Source organism: Calidris pugnax, unplaced genomic scaffold (assembly GCF_001431845.1).
Source record: "Calidris pugnax isolate Ruff unplaced genomic scaffold, ASM143184v1 scaffold277, whole genome shotgun sequence".
Lineage (NCBI taxonomy): Eukaryota > Metazoa > Chordata > Aves > Charadriiformes > Scolopacidae > Calidris > Calidris pugnax.
Genome location: NW_015091023.1, coordinates 1,527,572 through 1,547,855, shown reverse-complemented (window position 1 = coordinate 1,547,855; position 20,284 = coordinate 1,527,572). Strand labels below are relative to the sequence as shown.

Here is a 20,284-nt window from a genome sequence, read left to right as displayed (position 1 = left end):
TTCCTCTAAGATCTGAAGGCTGAACAACCTCTCCTTCTCCTGCCTCCAAACTCTGAAAATCAAAATAGGTTTTGAACCCCGCAGCACACGTTGCTGATGGGCCAGCCATCTGGTGTCCACTTCTTTCATGTGGGGTCCAGTTAATCTTCCCTAAGCTATAGCAAATAGGTAATATTTGGCCTTCTAATCTAACACAGTTATGGAAAATTTAAAAAGAGTCTCTTTCTACCAAGGCCTGTTTCACAGTAAGCTGATGTGCCTACTGCATTCTGTAATTAGTAAAACGACTTGTATTAGATCACTTCATCTGAAGTACATGCTAAGTCTGAAGCTTTCTTATTTATAAAGATGCAATCTCTGATTAGCCTGCCTACTGTTTCAGGAGGTTTGAAGTTTTGTTTTCACTTACAGTTGTTTTCTTTGTGGTGTGTGTGGGTGTGTGGTTAGGTTTTTTTTGAAAGATCAGCCTGGATGAATAGTTTTGACATACAGAAAGGTCTCAAAAAAGAGCATCTCTACATTTGAGATTGTTTCGCACGATTCTTGAGGGTCAATAAAGCACCAAACTCAAAGACACAACTCAGAAAGCATTAAAAAGAACAGAAATGTGAATTCAAATTAAAACTTCTGGTTAAAGAATATACCTTTTGGACATACTATATCATCTCCTTCATGCAAATGCCAAAGTTAACCTAAACCAACCAAAATATCTTATTTCTAATGATGGCTACAAGAAAATCTCAAAATGCACAAGTATAAAGAAAGTAAACAAGCTGAACCAAATTATGGCAAACCATTGCCCTTCGTTAAAACCAGTAAAACCCTTTCATGCTTTGTTACGTGGGTTATTTGCCGGTGCTCAGACAAATGAAGATGGATCACATAAAGGCCACCTTGTCTAACTGCTTCTGCAGTTTAACACTTTAATACTGCATGTAATGTGTGTCAATCCACCCCAAGGGACACATTTCTTTGGAAAGAGGTCACTGCACCAAAAATTATTGTAAAAATACCTTCCCCCTCTTTTAAAGAAAGTTAACTAAATACCTCTAGTGACTAAACATTCATCATCTGGCTATGCAGTTTTGAGGTGCCAAACCAATACCTGAGCAGAAAAACCCCACAAACCTGGGTTGTCTAAATTGCTGACTGTTTTAACACAAGCTTGACAATTAATTTGGGGTATTTCACTATTAGGTCTCATTAGGATGCATTGACCACTGAACTAAAAGTGATAGCTGAGTAAGTGCAAGTAATTATTATCTAATTTACTTTGATGTGCAAACTGAAGACACAGTCACAATCAATAGAAGCTGCTGTCAGTACCTTAGGAGGGTCAGTTTTCCAAAGCTGAGAGCAAGGATGAGTGGAAACTCAAAAGAATAAACATGAACAAAGATGGAAATAAACAGATCCACTACAAAGGAGGAATGTTTTATTACTTTCCCAACCTACTGTCACGATTTAGCATTTATGAAAGAATTATTATATGGTTAAAAGAATATCCTGTTTAAAAAGTGAGGTAAGAAGTTCTAGGGGTTTTCTGCATCCCCTCTCCCTGATCCTTTCTTTGAAAAGGAAAAACTTATAGCAACAAGCTCACATCAGGAAATGCAAACTGAAGGTGCCAAAAGAAGTGCAGTTCAGCTCATTAAGAACTATAAAAAGTCATTAAACTGCATCTGGAATATATGAAATATGATCATAGAATAAGTACAGAATTAGAACATAAAATTTCCTGCATGTGATGTAAGAAAAAAATATTAATACTTATTTCTACTCTACAGAATTATTTTACAGTGACAACCGTTTTCTTTTCTGTCATTAACTAGGGTATAAAAAATAATAAGTAAAATTAAACACTTTAAATCTTAAAATGCATCCCAAAATTACAGAACCATCCACAAAGCTTTTACAGCTTTTGCATCAACTCTGAGGAAAATTTGGAGCCATGAAGAAGTTCTGGAGAGCTGCAGTTGTGCCACTAATTTGAAAGTATAAAGTAGACGTCCTTGATAACACCACCCAGCAGTCAGATGAGCTCTAATCCCAAAGTAAAATAAAGGAAAAGAAACAAAGGAACCCCCCCAAAAGCCCACAGAGCATACCAGCAGATTATGGATGTGCAATTAGTACTTATTAGAAGGGTTTTAAGGAAGACAGGCAGGAACAAAATGGGTTTTTTCTGTATTTTTTTCACTTCATTTGAGCTCCTGATTTAGGCCTACCCCAGCCCACACAGATTAAGAGCCAGCTGCCAGGCAGGCCCAGCCGCAGGGGTGACTTCAAAGGCAGGCTCAGCAGGCACCAGGAGCCCTTCTGGCAGGTCCCAAAGCGTTTGTTCTTAGGTGCAAAAGTGCTCGTTTTACGTATGAGTCACTTAGGAGAAAAAAAGCCACAGTAATTACAGATAAAACTGTGAGGGCGATACAGCCCGGTGGAACGGTTAATCACGTCGGAGGGGCTGCCCCGCCACGGCCCACTTCTACAAGGGCCGCAAGCGCAATTCTTTTTAGAGGGCACCTCTCCCTAAAATGTAAGTGGGCTGTGCGTCTTCAAAAAAAGCGAAGGAGCATTCTTAATTAACCAGTAATTTAGAACTGTACTAGCTTCATCTCGAAGGCACCTGATGGCCTTCCACCGCCACGCACCTCAAACCCTTGTCCCCTCTGTATCGCCTGCCATTGTGTCGGGGCACAATGCTGCCAGGTTTGGGGTTTTCGCTTCTTCCAGCGGATGCCTCTGACAGCTTCTAAGCAACGTTTGCTTCTCTCTCGGCCCCACAACGTATCTGAGATCCCGATCTCTTAATACCACCGCAGCTACACTCCGGCGCCTTGTATCTCTCATTACAGAACAACTGCAAACAGGAAACCTCAAGACTAGTTTAGTGGTAACGACTTTCTGCGTAGCTCCGATACAGCACAAAAGTTAAGCTTGTTTTTTTGTCCTGTAAGTGGCTTAGAAGTCTTTTAAAAAGACACACAAAGAAACAGTGGAGAATACAGATGAGAAACACCCAGAAATACATCCTTCCTGCTAAGGAGTCAGTACAGCACTTTACCATTCAACAAAGAAGAAATCTCACTTTATATATGTTTATATAATAACGTATAAAAGGATGTTTGTAAAAAAAAATTTCCCACACAATGTTTTCATGAAGCCTATCACACAAATCAGCCTGCCCAGATGAAATAAGCAGGAACTGCTTCAAACGGTCTTTTAAAATGTAAACTCGTCGTTTAAGGAAAGGGAATCACAAAGTGTGGATCTCCTCGGTGAGACCCACACACGTTTTGCCTGCAGCCCAGAGTCTTGGTGATGGCCATCTCTGGTGGCTGTAGGTGATGGCAAAGCCCTTTCCAGCTCTCCAAACCCACTCCAGCAAGAAGGTGTAGCACCAGTATCTACCAGGCAAGAGCAGCGGGGAAGCCCTCAAAAGCAGAGGCTGCCAAAGCACAACAAATGGAGTGAGGGCCATGTCCCAGCTCTCATCTTCCCTCCCTTTGTTGTATGTCAAGGTCACCTCATAGTCACAGCTGCCCATTATTCAGACTAATACGGTTTCATAATTTGAGGCATAGGGTCTCAGAAAAAGTGGAAATTGTAAGAAAAGGACACAATGCTGTCACAACAGTGGAAAATATTATTAGGTAAGAATAAAATTGCTAACATTTTTTTGAGAAAGTGGCAGATGCTTTAGTCTGTTGCCTCTCTAGTGGTAGAAAGAGAACGCCATCAGGGCCTATTAGTAGGCTGCTACAGCACTAGAAGAACACAAATGTGAGTTCTGGCCTTCTATTAACTCATGCAACACAACCCTAATTTCATACGATGCTTGCTCTGTTTCATGCTGTGACCTCCATATGAGCTAACCTTCCCAATTTTGTATTTTTTAAATTTCATTAGTAATACTGCTATGCCACAAGATTTTCTGGTCCGAGGCAGTTCAAGACACAAATGTTTAATCAATGTGACAGTCTTTAAAACTTATAATACTAAGTACTATCCTATTTATGTGATAAGCACTCTGCTGTTTCGGAAAGCTAAGTTTTTAAAAATCTTTTGATGTCTTACTTAAAAAGAAAAGGACATTTCTATACCCCTTCTGGAACAGCATGCCTATTATAAAGTAGGCAGTGTTCCTTTTTTTGCTTCTGACAGATTATTTAAATTTAAAAATCTGTTTCAAAGGAGAAAAACTGGTATTCTACTAGAACAAGCTGGTATTACAGTAAAGCCTGTTAAAGTTTTGCAGTACTAGTTAGAAGCCTTATAACTTACAGAATCACAGAATGATACGGGGTTGGAAGGGACCTCTGGAGATCTAGTCCAAACCCCCTGCCAAGGCAGGTTCACCTAGAGCAGGTTGGACAGGAACACAGCCAGGTGGGTTTTGAATATCTCCAGAGACAGAGATTCCACCACCTCTCTGGGCAGGCTGTTCCAGTGCTCTGCCACCCTCAAAGTGAAGAAATTCCTCCTCATGTTCCTCCCTCGACCTGCTGGCCACACTCTTCTTGATGCACCCAAGGATGCCATTTGCCTTCTTGGCCACAAGGGCACATAGCTGGGTCATGGTCATCCTGTTGTCCACCAGGACTCCCAGGTCTTTTTCCTCAGAGCTGCTCTCCAGCCAGTCAACCCCCAACCTGTACTGGTGCATGCTTAAAAGAGAGATAATGATAATAATAATAGAAGTTACAGAGAACACATTTTAATAGATTTTTAGCTAAGCTGAAATTGATTATGGTCACCAACACATAGGGCAAAGGGCTTATAATAAAAACCTAGCTTAAATCTTTCTGGATGACTATTAGGAAATTGACTAAAGACAACCATAAGGGATTAAAAAAAACCCAAGTGCAAATATTTCAGCTTGTTTGGCATGGAGTGGACAGGGAGAGAGAGTGGATAGAGGGGGGGTTAAGAAATTTGTATTTTTATTTCATTTGGAAAGCTGGACAAAGATTTACAGACAGTACTGGCAATCTTCTAGAGACCAGGCAAAAAAAAACAGAGTGAGGATTTTTGTAGTTGGATGATTTTATTAGTGCTTCATCCAACCCAGATGGTATTTTTGGAAGAAGGTATTTCCCCGTATCTTGAAAACTATACAAACTTGCATCTTTTCATGCCCTCTTCTTATATATTTATCAGAAAGCATAAGGAGTGTGAATTACTAAGTTATCATCGCTGGGCTTAGTCCATTGAAAGAGGGGGGAAAAAGAAAGTCTAAGGCAACTCCAACCAGACACAGCCAGCTAAAACCCCTCCCTACCAACCCCTTCCTCCAGCCTTTAGCCCCTACATGCTTGTGCCGTCTGTCCCCAACCTCCCTTTCCTTCATCAGTTGCTGCAAGCTCCACCAGCAGACAGGCTCCCGTTCTGATTCCATCAGCAGCCTACGTAGATGCAACTACTGCAGATGGCCTGTGTTTCTTGGCTGCAGAGTAAACACAACAGAACCCCAAACGCTGCCTCACAGTTAAATAAATACAGCGAGAGTGGCGGCAAAGAGCATCGGCTCACCTTTTCCTGAATTCTTTTAAAAGCAGTTTCAGAAAAGCCACACAGCTAATGAACAGCTCAACTGCGCTAAAGGAAACTTTTGGGAAAAGAGACCTCATCTCGCCTCTAAAAGAGCAGCAATGATGAATGGCCACATCTCCACATTGGTTTATGTGTGTTTCTACTAAGTCAGAGACGGGGATAAGCTTAATGTTTGTTGTTGTTGCTCTGGACTGTTATCTCTCCATTCCTCCCAGCAGACAACATTTAAGCTTAACTATACATTTGGAAATACATTGGGAAAAACAAACAAACAAACAAAATGGAAGGAGGGGAAGGTCCAGGAAAAATACAACATACATTAGGTGTCTAGACAAAACAAAATTACAAATCACTTCAGACCAACCAACCTCTCCATAGTTCCCTTACAAAAAGGGGGCAGGAGGAAGCCAAGCACAGGAGACCGTACAAAAAAAGACCCAAAACCCCCCTCCCCAAAAAACCCAAACCAAACTGAGAGGACATTTAGGTAATTTTATCTATATGATAGACTGATGAAACATGCTCTGCAGAAGAAGAAATTAAGTATATCGCTGTTCATGCACTTTCATCCTCACTATCAATAAACCTTCCTTCTCGCCTTGAAATTAAGATGGCCAGCCACTCAGGATAAGGTGAATGCCATGAAATTTTATAAAGGAGACATCCTTGAATTTCTTTCAAGATTAAAAAAAAAAAAAAAAAAAAGCATTTGAACGATTTGCTTCCACTGCTTCTTCTTTTCCCCTGGCTCAAACATTCAATAGTCTGCAGGAATTATACTTCAGTAGAAGTGTTAGTACATTTACGTATTGTATAAACAAAGAACAGACCTCAGACATAAGAAGTTTAACCTTGATCTCGCACAGAAGGACAAAGCTCAGAATCACTGTGGATTGCTACATTTTACTGCTAATCCCTTGAAACACTGTTACCTACTTTTCAAGAGATTTCACTTTAAACTGTCTATAAAATGCTGAAAATAAAATTGAACTGCTGACCTTCTGTTCCCCAATAGAAATATCATATATTCACTTTTTAACTAGAAAGAGGAAGGGATGTTTGTTCAGTTCAAAAATGCATTTATTCCCAACCAAAGCTGTTTAAGGAAAAAAAAGAGTACATTGTCCATTTCTAGACAATGTTCACTTTATAGTCTTAAGCAATTTATCAATTGCTTTACAAAAAAACCCATTCAATCTATCTCATGACAGTAGGAAAATGTGAAAAATATGTATATTAAAACAATTTTTAAAATACTTAGTGTTCTATGACCTAGAAAGTTAAGGACCCTGTTCAGACTCTGTTTCCGTGAACTTTGCAGTTTACTGTCGTTTCAAAGACTGAATAAATTCTCAGACTTCTGGATTTTTTTACCAGGTCACCTGGACCAGAATTTTTGTCCAATATAAAAAGGTGCATGTGGCAGTGAAAAAAAAAAAAAAAAAAAAAAAAAAAAAAAAATTTTTTTTTTTTTTTTTTTTTTTTTTTTTTTTTTTTTTTTTTTAAAAAAAAAAAAAAAAAAAAAAAAAAATCAAGATACTTCTCAGTGTAAGTTTCAAGGCAAAGTTCTACAGATTTTTACCTGAATTTGCAGTTACTGAGTATCTATTTCTCATATCTAGGAGAGTTTCTCAGGCAAAAAGCTACTTTCTAGAAGCAGTATCTTTGAATATTACAGGTAAAAATAATCACCGGATGCAAGATATCATTCTTGATTCTGGGCTTATGTATGTAACCAAGCAGGCAGCTTGAAAGATATAGTGTTAGATTTCATTAAGAAACAGCTAACACCATTAAATTTATTCCTGTATAAATCTGTACATCTTCCTGAAGAAGATTGGACTACAAGACAGTTACTTGGAAAGCTCTCCTTTTAATTTCCTGATCGGACGCATACCAAGAGAAAGCAAAGTTTAAATGAAGACACTCTTGGATCTTGTATGAGACGTGAGTGAATGCTGCAGTTTTACAAATCTCTTGTTGGTCAGACTGACTGCTATGCTAACACTACACACGCAGAAAAGGATCAGCCCAGGCAAGAAAGGGCCATCTCAGTCCCCTCCTGAAGTTATCTGTCCTCCTTCCACCCAACAGTTAGAAGAACAGAGTCCAGACAGGAATCCTCTCTTACCACTCCCAAAACACAAGTGCAGAGGAAGCTTTATCCCTCACACCTTTCAAAATAAAACAAGTTTCAAAACAAACTGCCCTATATGCTTTAACTTCAAAGTCCAGGCTAAATTTTTGGTCTGGAATGCTGACAGCACTCATTTATTTCAATCAAATTATTTCTCACATAGTCCAGCTCAAATGAGGCCCTCTTCCAAAAAAAATAGTACTTGTGAGTGCTCTGCCACACAATTACAGCAGCAAGCTATTATTAATTCTTCAGTCGAAGGGGAGGGATGCAAAACTGAGAGAGAAACACCATTCACCAAAGGGGAAAAAGGATGAAAGGGGATTGACTGAAACCCTTCTGCCAGGTGTGTTCCAGAGAACACAGGCTGCTGTAAGCGCATTAGGAGGATGCTCCGTATTCTGAACTCTTGTGTAGCAGTTCAGGTGTCAGCTGCTTTAACACAGCTTACACAGACAACCTAAAAAATTGTTCCACTACTATTCCCCCAACATAATTTTCCACTGCACCAGAACTGCTGCACCTACAAAGATAAGCTTCTGAAAGCAAAATGTTACCGGATAAAGACTAAGAATATCTAGTTTTTTTCATAGAAAGTTATCCAAAAACCAAGAATAAGCAATTAGAAAAGCCTACATTCCTACGAGCAAAATATACATTCAATAGAGACCAAAATTGCCTGGTGACACCAGATTCTTGTCCTTCTTTATTCTCATTCTCAGTTCCAGTACTTGAACAAAACTTAATCTTTCCAAACTCCTCTAAATCTCCTTGTACTGTTTTATCTTCTGCCAGAAATGTCTCACTTTTCTGAATAAAATCTCCCTGCAATAAATAAATCAGTTCAAAACTGAACATTTGGCTTTGGCTGCTACATGACATTCCCTTTAATCCACAAATGTTATGTACTCTTACACTGATGAGACATTCTATTCTCACACGCTCACAGACACATTTTCTTCCTCCCCCCCACCAGATAACAATAAAACGCATCAACAAATGTGAAAGGGAATAATGGCAGCCAAATAATTTCCAAAGATGGAGACACACTGTGGGGATTAATATCTGTACCAGAGCCAAGATTAAATAAAGGAAAAATAGGTTCAAATCCACAAATCTGAAATTTGGAAGTTTAGCCACAGAGTTCTTGTTACCTGTAGATCAATACACATTTTAAAATGTATATTGCTACTGAGTTTCAATAAAAGTGGCTATGCCATCATTGTTTCATATACAAGTTGAGTTGAGAACCACACAAAATATTTAGTACTTGACAGCTTCTTGTAGTACTTTACTACTAATTGTAGTCAAAATTCAAGAGGGACACACCACAACTCTGTTTTAAGTAATACTACAACAGAAGTAAGACGATTTCTTCATTATCTAAATTAGATCTTAGAGCAGCCAATAGTGTTACCAAATCTGCATCTAGCCTCAATGAAAAAGGCTTTTGAAAGAAAACTCATAGATAAATATTGAGACTTGTGGAGCAGTGTATGAAAGGAGCGGCAAATTACAATCCCTTGGCTCATCAGAAGCAGGAACAAGTATATAAAAATTCAGAAGATACCTCGAGGTGGGGAAGAGAATAGGGAGAAGGGGGAAGATGTGTGCATCCCTTTCACCTCCTGGACCTTTGGGAGAACTTAGAGAAGAGATATCCCTTTTCCTTTCCTGCATCACAGAACCTCTGAATGCTTCAAGTGACTAATACCAAGCATTTTTATTTGTTCTTGTTCTTAAGCACCTTGTTGAAAATTAATGTCTGAGGAACAGGTCTCAGACTGAAGTGGTATTTGATGTCTCATTCCTGCTCCTCTAGTGTGTTATATATTTAGGTTTGAAACCTCAGACCTGAAACCTGACGAAACATTGAGGAATCTAATGAAATTCAACAAGGGCAAGTGTAGGGTCCTGCACCTAGGGAGGAATAACCTCATACACCAGTACAAGTTAGGGCTGACCTGCTGGAAAGCAGTTCTGTAGAGAGAGACCTGGGAGTCCTGGGGGACAGCAAGTTGACCATGAGGCAGCAGTGTGCCCTGGTGGCCAAAAAGGCCAATGGTCTCTTGGGGTTCACTAAGAAGAACACAGCCAGCGGGTTGAGAGAGGTTATCTTTCCCCTCTACTCTGCCCTGGTAGGGTCACTTCTGGAGTACTGTGTCCAGTTCTGGGCCCCCCAGATCAAGAAAGACAAGGAACTACTGGAGAGAGTCCAGCAGAGGGCTACAAAGATGATCAAGGGACTGGAGCACCTCTCTTATGAGGAAAGACTGAGACCTCAGTCTGTTTAGCCTAGAGAAGAGAAGACTGAGAGGGGATCTCATCAATGCTTATAAATTTCTTAAGGGTGGGTGTCAAGAGGATGGGGCCAGACTCTTCTCAGTGGTGCCTGGTGACAGGACAAGGGGCAACAGACAAGCTGGAACACAGGAAATTCCATCTCAACATAAGGAGGAACTTCTTTACTTTGAAGGTGCCAGAGCACTGGAACAGGCTGCCCACAGAGGTGGTGGACTCTGTCTCTCTGGAGATATTCAAAATCCACCTGGATGCATTGCTGCACAACCTGCTCTAGGTGAACCTGCTTTGGCAGGGGGGTTGGACTAGATGATCTCTTCCAACCCTTACCATTCTGTGATGCTCTGTGATTCTCTGAAACCGAGCTTTAGTTCCAAAAAGGTAAGCAGTACTGTGTCCCTGCATTAAATGCTGCCCTTTGGTTTTCTTACTCTTATTTTTTGTTATATATATTTTGTTACTCTTATTTTTAATGATTCTACAGAATTAGTCAGGGTACAGGCTCAGGATGCAGAGATGCCCAGTCACCACTTACAGGACAGAATCCTTAGTCTGACTAGTGGCCTGCTGTGTACCGTCATTTTCTTCTGCTTCTCCTGAACCACAGCCAGGGAGCAGGTCACAGCAACCTACTGATCTCTCTGCCACCACCTTTTATTCCTGCAGAATACACAGCATCAGCCGCTCCTCACGCAACTGGACATAAACTCAGCATACATATGGGAGACTCCCATTTTGGCCACCAGTCACATGGTTACAGCTCACAGCTCAAGACTTCCTGAAATTTCAGCAGCTTATTGTATTCTAAAAGTATGTTACAGCAGCCCCGCCTGAAGCACAGGTCAGCAGTTGAGAATGCAAGATTCCATTATCCCTCTGACGACAAATTCCATTTCTAAAGAGCACAACTGTCAAAACCTTGCTTACCAGCTAGTTTCAAAACCAGTTTTATAAACATATACACAACACACACATCAGGTTTGTAGTTCTAGTCAAAACATTAAAGTAAACCCAAGGATGTCACACCCTTTTGAGATAAATGCTTTAACTTACCAAACACCTTGATCTTCATCATTATAAACCAGCACTCTCTCTAGCAATAATGGAACAGACCTTTCCAGATCCTATACAAATCCAGAGCCGGTAGAAAATGCTATTCAGTAATCTCGAGGGAGAATTAAAAATGGAAAACTAATACTCTGACTGTTTAATCTTGAAAGACAAATTCAGAGATCAAATATAAAGAGAGGTCTAACCCTCATTCAACAGCATTTTTTGGGCTGGTATGTGATAACTTGAGAACTAATGGTATGAGACAACCCAGCTTATCAGAGAATGTGCTAAGCCCAGAAAGACAAAAGCCTACTGATTTTGGTGCAAGATAATTCAAAATCAGCCTCTTGGGGAAATCCAGCTCCCCCAAACTACCTGCTGCTTCAGGCAAAGGATCTCTTTAACAAGTGCAATAGCTTGCTTGCATCAGAGGAGATACTTAACTTGCATATAGGAACATGTCTGTTAAGATGTCAGTATTTCACACTAAAAAAAATTTAAAAATCAGGCTACATGTAAATTTTATAGGACAGTGGGAAGAGGTGGAACAAGTCGTCACAGAGAGAAGTGCTAAAAGAAAATGCAAGGTCTCAGACTAGTGAGGAAAAAACCCATGTGAGTAGCAATGACAGCAGCAAGGGATTTGTTGGAAGGATTGCACATACAGCTGCCGAATCAAAAAGCCAGAGTAGGTTCATTTAAAAGAACGGGAGGGGGGAAGAGGGTGACAGAGCAGGTAGAAAATAAGCTGCTCAGAGGGTCTATTATGGGGAACAACTAAGAGCAGCTGGCTCAGACAACAGGCTACAAAATAAGAAGGGAGAAGATGAGAAGCTGCAGGGGATCCCTGAAACAAAAGGGTGTGAAGAGAGAGCACAAAGGAAAGCGGGGGTTAAACCCAGGAGACTGCAAGGAGCCTGTGATGTCTTAAAATGAGACACTCAAACTTCAAATCAGGGAAAGAAAAATAGACGGTAAAAGGCTTGTGTCTGTATGCCTGGTATTCTATGCTTTGCATTACTACTGGCTTAAAAAATAAACAACACGACAAGCTCATTTTCTCAGTCCTCTCTGCTTAGTACAATTTGAGCTTTGTTACTACAGTGCAAACAGTAATTGTAATCCAAGATTAATTAACCGAGTTATTAGAAACAGAATTCCACAGCAAATATACCACGCCAACCTTTAAATATTTTCTGTTCTGTGAAACCCACCAATTCCAGCAGTTAGCCAGAGCGCCCCCGGGTAATGCACATAAAACCATTGGCCAGATACAAATGAGATGAACCGTGCGTACAATTCCTTCCCATTCACTAAAAGGCAGTATTTCAACAAACTGAACTGATTTTTAATATCATAACACATTTGATGTAACACATACCATTTGAATATGATGTTACATGGAACATGTTAAGAGCACTACTGAAAATACACGTTTAAAGGTTTAGCTGTATTTTTACTACACACCAACTCCAATGAGAACAATGAATCATTTAAAGTCCCCTCAAAGCCTCCACACCCAGAAGAACTGCCTTCCAGCCACTATCAAATGGAAACACAAGCCTTTGGCTGATTTTGTAAGTGCCCTACGCCAGCACCAGCTGCGTGCCTGCTTCTGCAAAGCACCACCTCAAGCAGCCAGCCCCACAGAGCTACCCAACAGGCACGGAACCCCTCAGAAACCTGAGGGAAGGGCATCTCCGGGAGATGTCTGCAAGCAGATGGCAACAGCTCTGTTATGGGGCAGTTAGACCTTGGAATAACCGCTAATCTGCTTCCTCCTTCAGGAGTGCTTGGGATTACCGGCTGGAACAGATGCAGCAGAGGGCCACGAAGATGATCAGAGGGATGGAGCACCTCTCCTATGAAGACAGGCTGAGGGAGCTGGGATTGTTCAGCCTGGAGAAGAGAAGGCTCCGGGGAGACCGTATAGTGGCCTTTCAATATCTGAAGGGAGCCTACAGGAGAGCCGGAGAGGGACTCTTTGCCAGGAAGGGTAATGATAGGACAAGGGGAAACGGTTTTAAATTGGAAGAAAGAAGATCCAGATTAGATATCAGGAAGAAATTTTTTACTATGAGGGTGGTGAGACACTGGAACAGGTTGCCCAGGGAAGTTGTGGATGCCCCATCCCTGGAAGTGTTCAAGGCCAGGCTGGATGTGCCCTTGAGCAACCTGCTCTAGTGGGAGGTGTCCCTGCCTGTGGCAGGGGGGTTGGAACTCCATGATCTTTGAGGTCCCTTCCAACCCAAACCATTCTATGATTCTATGATTACTGACCCATCCCTGTGCTGATACAGCCCTATCGCACTACATCGGGCTGGCACAAGGACTGTTCTCATGCCCTGCATCCCAAAAGCCTCGAGATGACTTTCCCCGACCTGTGCCTTTACGCGCACCACTCACCTAAATGACAAACGCCTTCAGTGTGTCAGGATACCCTCCCTGTGACGTATCTTGCATAAAGCTATCTCAAAGAGCTTCTCAGGATCATATTCTAAGCCAGAAGCTGTCCCCCGAAAGTGCAGTCCACATTCAAATCTTTTCACTGAAACTGGTGTAATGCAGGGATATGTTTATTCAGAAACCACAGAAATAGGGGCTCAGTAACCAGTTCTACCAGTAGCATTCCTCTGAACACTGGTCAGGGCAGTAAGGTGGGTCACCGCGTGTTTTGTGCTCAGTTCACAATCATACTCTGGGACAAGCTTAACCTTAGCTTACTCACATATATCTATTTCATATCTATAGCTTAACTCATCGCTATATTCACGAGCAACACGGTAGATTCTTTCCAGCAGGCAAAGCTTTCTTTTGGCTCAGAAAAACTGACACGCTGGATGAGAAGACAGCCAAAGTCCATCCTGGCTATCAATCCACAAAACTACTTCCACCAGGAAAAATGTGGTCATTGTTTTATTTTTACTGAACTGAGTTTTCATGTATTGATGAAAGCTGTACAGCGTTCTCCGATGAGGAATCCATATGGATTGCAGTTAAAGTACACTGCAGAGGCCATTTATGGGCCATAACAAGTTCTTTTGATTTCTACAAACTTGAGTTGCACCTGAAGCTACCAAAGCTGGAAAAATATTAGAGACAAGTGATTATTAATAATCTACTTTGATATTATTAGTAAATAAAAGCATGCCTGTATTTTCATGCAAAGAAATACTATTACTACAAAGAGGAAAAAAAAAACCTAGTAAAAAAAAAATCTTTAAAAGTACTAAAATTACATCATTCAGGGAAGACAAATTTATAACCTGTGGTTATGGGGGTATAGGAGTGGGATCAAATTGTTCTTCCTCCCTATCCACAATTACAGGTTAGAAAGTATTATGCCATTAGCATAACATAATGGCCAGTATTCTATAAATTCATTTATTATACTAAATGTCTGTAAATATATTTAAGTAATGCTGAAGTTGCATTCAAAGGCTTAAAATCAACACTTTAGGCACCTGAGAAAATTGACGTAATTACAGAAAACTTTTCTGTTTTTTCAGGGAAAGGAATCCAGACATCCACTCAGTGCATACCTTGCATTCTCTTAGCTACTGTCAGAATCAAAACTTCCCATAACTCACTCACACAAAACGTTAAGAACAGGCATTGTTTTCCTTGGGTTTAAACTCCTCAAAAATCAACAACTACAAACATGCCGATCCATAGAAAAATACCAAAAAACATTGGTATTTGATACACCACAGACAGCTGCATCAAGTTGGAATGTCATACTAATACTGTAATCCCTTTTCAAAATACTCTATCATGAAAATACATGATGCAATTCATTTTTTGTTTCAAGACTGTAATTGACTGAAGAACAAGTTAAAAAATGCAGAATACCACTACATGCAATATAATGTATAGTTTAAATGCTTTTAGGATAGTTTCAGATTTGCAACAACTGAATGATTGCAATAAACTGCCAGAACATTAGACTTCAGCTGTAAATTCATACTAATCTGATTGCAGAAATGAGAGAATTTTTGTTTTTTGTTTAAATAAACACTGCCTTTCCATACAGTTCTCTTCCTTAAAAAAAAAAAAAAGAAAGCATGAAGAAAAAAAAATGGAAACAAACAACTGAAAAAAGCCAGCTTGCTAGATAAAAGACGTGCTGGCAGATCTTTACAACCAAACACTAATTACACTGTAGTTCTGACTCAACAAGATCCTATAAGGACACATTATTGTCCACGGTTCAGTGAAGTTTAAGAGCAGTTTGAGTGTTATTCGTGAATATTTACTCTGCTGCCAACTGCATTTCCTTTTCAAAAGGCAGAAGTTTTACAATGTTCTGGTTCAACAAAGCATTTTAAGTGCAAGCTTTACTGGACCTACACCTATGCATTCACTTCCTTTCAGGAAAGGCATTAGAATGCTCCATGTTTTGCAGAACCATATCTTTACCTAGATGAATATAGCCCATCAGAAACATGCACACAAAGAATGGAAAAAGACAAAGTATCAAAATAGAAGTTAGATTTAATTTTGTTCCTGAAATTAAATGTTGTCTAATGAGACACAGCAAGTTCTGAAAAAAGAGAAGGAGGAAAAAAAACCACCACCAACAAAAAACCAGAGACACACATACACCCCTACACCCTCTGCCAACTGAGATTTCCAAGTAGTTCTTCCTCTTCTCTTTTCTGTGAGCCAGTATCTATTCATTGCTGTCCTGGGAAGCATATAAAACCTTTGCCTGCTGTAAACACCTTCCCTTTGGGCATGTTTGACTCCCCTCCCCGTTTCTTGTTTTAAAGGGTAGAAGAAAAAATTACTAAGTGCCAAATATCAGAGAAACAAGTTCAACAAATAAAGATGACTCTAAATCCGTAACCCTAATTCCAAACATCTATTTCCTTTAACAGAGCAGTGGATTATTTTTTTAATTACTTCATAGAACATTTAAATGAAAACTATTACAAAACAGGACAAGAAAGAGATGCCAAAGATAAAACTCTAAAGAGTTTTATATTACACATTTGAAATAAATAGAAAGTTTTGGCCGCGGTAAAATACAACCTTAATTTTGAGTAGAAATTTTAGTAGGAAAATTAGAATCATTATGGTACGATTAAGTCTATAGTTTGATGAATCATTTGCTTTAGGATTGTGTGTTTGTTTTGTTTTTACATTAAGAGCCATTTCACAAACATTTTAATTTTGCTACCTACAGGACACACAAAAACTTACTGGAGTTTCTACTAAAAAAAAATTATTACAGAAGACTTCTCACTATTAGCCTTTAAACACAAAATGTTCATGGCTGTAATCTGATCGGTTAGAAAGGCCAGGATTATAACTTTGTCCATTACATTTGAAGATGTATATCAGATAATCTGAAAGTGTAATGCAAAAGCCCATTGTAGCACCTCAGAGCTTCCATCCTAGTACTACAGAATTTCCTTTTCAGTTTAAAGGAAAATGAGTCATTTGCAAAAACATATGTAGGTGTTAAGCCTAAGATTGGATTGCATTTTTAATTTTAACTTGTTCACCTGCACTTTATTAAATAAATTAAGTCTAATTTCAACATCTGATAACACTTCATTGAACAAGCATTTAAGAGAACTCACAGCAAAAATCAAGGTACCTGAGGACTTCATACATTGCTTTTTATTTGAAGGCTCGAAATCATCAATAATTAGCCCTCATAACTTCCTTCTGAAGAAGGTAACATTATTTTTATTTTATAAACAGAGAATTTGAGTAACAAATAATATATCCACCTGGTAAAATAATGAATCAAACTAGGACTCTTAGTTTTCTGCTCCATGCTGCAGCCACTACAATGCCAAAAATTCATTCAGTGTTCTGCTTTTTTGTCTTTTTTTTTTTTGGTACAGTTGTAATGAGGTTTCATTTTATTAAAAGTTTCTGTTAATAAATCTATGCTAAGCCACGGAGATCAACTACAGTTACTAAAAACAGACAACAGGGTACATGAATTAACCAAAAGAAGATACTCAGACTCTACCACAATATGAATCCTATGGAAAAGATCGGCTTCTTTCAGTTACCTCAGGTATTCTGAGCCAGCCCAGGAAGATACTCCATACATACTGAATTCAATTCGATTCTGCTCTCACAGAAAACTCACAAACCTTCTTTCCTCTCAATACTTTACAAGCTATTACTTAGTTTTTAGAAATCAATCAAAGCATAATATCAAAGCCTGCTCTACCACAGGCTATGGACGGCCGCTACTCCTCCACACCTCCCACACCACCACATCCTGCCTACAGCACATTCAGGGGAAAACATCCTAAGTCAAAGCACCAGGTAACAGGAGGTAGGAGGCAAAAAACTGTGGTAGCAATATCTAATGCTCAATTAATAATCTGAGCCTATCCTTTTTTCCTGTCTTTTTCTGAAAGTAAGAACTAAAATTCACTTGTCTCAGATCACTGAAGGCAAAAGACTTGCTATTTAATCATCCATCCAGCAGTTTAAAAAAAAAATAATAAAAAATTACAAGTAATACACTATATGAAAGCAAACCCAAGCAATACATCCAGTTCACTCATCTTTAGTTACCAAAATAACCACTGAACTTGAACCACTTACCTTTGGCACACTGTTAAAAGGATCCAGGCAGTGAAAGGCAGGACTCTCCAACAAAGTCAAGTACACCACTGTCTGAAACAACAGAAAACACATATTTTAGTTTAAGCGCTAAACTTAGTAGAACTTTAGTAGTTTTCATTCTGTCAAAACCTCCTAAAAGAGTCTGAAGAGCAGGCAGCATGATACTAACTTGATCTACCTATTTAGCAAAAATAGAATGCTTCTTCATATTTAACTTTTCTCAATGGATACAAGGTCAATTTAACTACAGACCACCCCAACCATCTAGAAAAGAAAGCAACTACCAACCCAGCCATCATAACACAGAGAAAAATCAGTCAATAAGCAGAATTAAAAATTCAGCCCAGTTTTAGAAAGATTACATTTGAAAAAGGCCTGTTATTTACTGTTTCCTTCACTTTTACATTGGTCAGTTTAAGTTGCCCGTAATTCCTAAAAGGGCAATGCTGTTACACGTAGAAAACTGAGGTGCATCAGTAAAGGCATAGCTCGCAGTTGTGTAGGACATGACTATTTCCACCCAGGAGGCGCTCACACACATTTGGATGTGGAACCCAGCTGGATTACTAATGCCTGTGGTTTGGGGTCCTCTGGCACAAGAGATTACTGAACCAAGGAGACAAGCTGGTCAGAGGGCTGGAAAACTCCATTAATGGAAATTCTTGCTAGACGTAAAGAAGAAAGGTTTCACCGCAAGGGCAGCTAAGCATGGCCACATGCCCCCTGAAACAAGATGGACCTCCTTCTTGAGGGATTCTCAAATTCTCCTGGACGTGGCCCCAGCTGTGGCCTTTGCTCTGCTGGAAGCTGGATGGCACCAGCCTCCAGTGGCCCCTCCCGGCCTCCATTGTCCTGTTAATTATTTCTAGTCACAAGAACAACCTTTCAGAAGAGGCTTGAAAATGTTTAAACATTTATTTCTGTTATTTAATGACACCTCTAACTCCATAGGATGTCTGACAAATTCAGGCAGTGTAAACCCACTAAGATGCAATTCAAAAAGGAAAAAATTCTGAACATCTTCCTTCACTGCAGCCCCCAGCTCATAAGGACAACAGATTATAACTCCCACTCAACCTGAGGCCACTCATGCACAAATGTTTCTGTTTGAAGTCCTCTCTGAACAGATTCCAACCAGTTGCCACTCTACAAAAGCATCCTACAAAGAAATTCTATTAAAAAGAGCAATTCATCCAATGATCCCATACATCATCATGGGGGGGGGTGGGGTGGGGGGGAAGTATAAGTTTATTAAAAATTTCTTACACAGATGTTTAAAAGTGGGATTTAGACTCCTACCCATTACAACTGGAGTAACAGAACTACTAAAACCATAGTTTGTTAAACATTTTAAGCATAAATGTATTGTTATGGGATAAAGCATAAGACAGTCCCTGCCCCTCAGCTCCCCACCTGCTTCCCAGCAGCTGCAAGAGGAGCCAGAGCATTGGTAGCCCTCCCAGAGAAAGCATTACTCAAACAGAAGAGTCTCCTCATCCAGTTCAGTGCCTGAATGAAGATACACCTGTGACAGCAGAGAGCAGATGGGACTGAAGAGTGATCTACCCTCTTTCTCCTCTGCCCAGACGCTGGTTGGAACGCCCACTGCCCCACTGCCCAACTTGTGGTTTCAGGTTTCCACAGACACAGACCACGGTCAACCACACTGCTGTGATTTGTGCCGAGTTGGCCAATGACAAGATGACAGATGCTCTACCCCACCTCTCCCTCCAAGGATAGGAAGAGGAGAGATATAGAGATTTATGAATTTAGAAAAAACTAAATTGATTTAATGGAATATTAATAATAAAATAAAAAAGAAATAATGAAACATGTACAATATATACAAAACCACATCAAGCTCCCAGGGAGATGTCACTGGCAGGCACCGGGAAAGTTCCAGACTGGTCTCAGTGACAAATGGGAACCAGATTGTGGAACTCACTGATGGGGATCGAAGGCAGATGAACTGACAGGGTCCTCCTCAATGAAGAAGAGCCACCAACCTGACCCCCCTTGATCCCTCAGCTTTATACTGAACAAGACATCCATGATGGGATGGAAGACCCTATAGGATCACAGAATCATAAAATTGTCTAGGTTGGAAGAGACCTTTAAGATGATCCAGTCCAACCATCAACCTAACTCTGACAGGTTCACTCAATATAGGTCAGTTTGGGTCACCTGATGTGCCCACCCCTCCCCACAGTTCAACCCCTCCATGGGGTAACCAACCAGCTCAGCTGACCCTGGTTCCACAACAGAAAGTGTAAGGAAGAGCCTCTTCTCAGTCCAACCATCAACCTAACTCTGACAGGTTCACTCAATATAGGTCAGTTTGGGTCACCTGATGTGCCCACCCCTCCCCACAGTTCAACCCCTCCATGGGGTAACCAACCAGCTCAGCTGACCCTGGTTCCACAACAGAAAGTGTAAGGAAGAGCCTCTTCTACTGAGCAGAGAGTTGGCTCTGCTCCACCCCACACCAGGACACACACTTTATCAGTTTTCTAGCCAGTTACTTAACCGTGTTCTCACTGAAAACTGCTCTATATTTGAAATTACAAGACAGATCTCCAGTAAATGGGAAAGACATTTTAATAAAAGAAGCAACACTAGAACCCTGAGGCAGGGCAGGTC

General features: G+C 40.2%; 1 protein-coding gene across 1 annotated transcript in view; it reads right to left on the bottom strand.

Moving 5' to 3' along the window:
- Positions 1–17,695, bottom strand: part of NCK2 (NCK adaptor protein 2) — a 55,619-nt gene extending 37,924 nt beyond the window's left edge. The window contains exon 1 of the mRNA XM_014955835.1: positions 17,624–17,695. The gene's annotated coding sequence lies outside the window, so the exon portion shown is untranslated. The remainder of the gene's footprint in view (positions 1–17,623) is intronic.
- Positions 17,696–20,284: the final 2,589 nt, after the last annotated feature.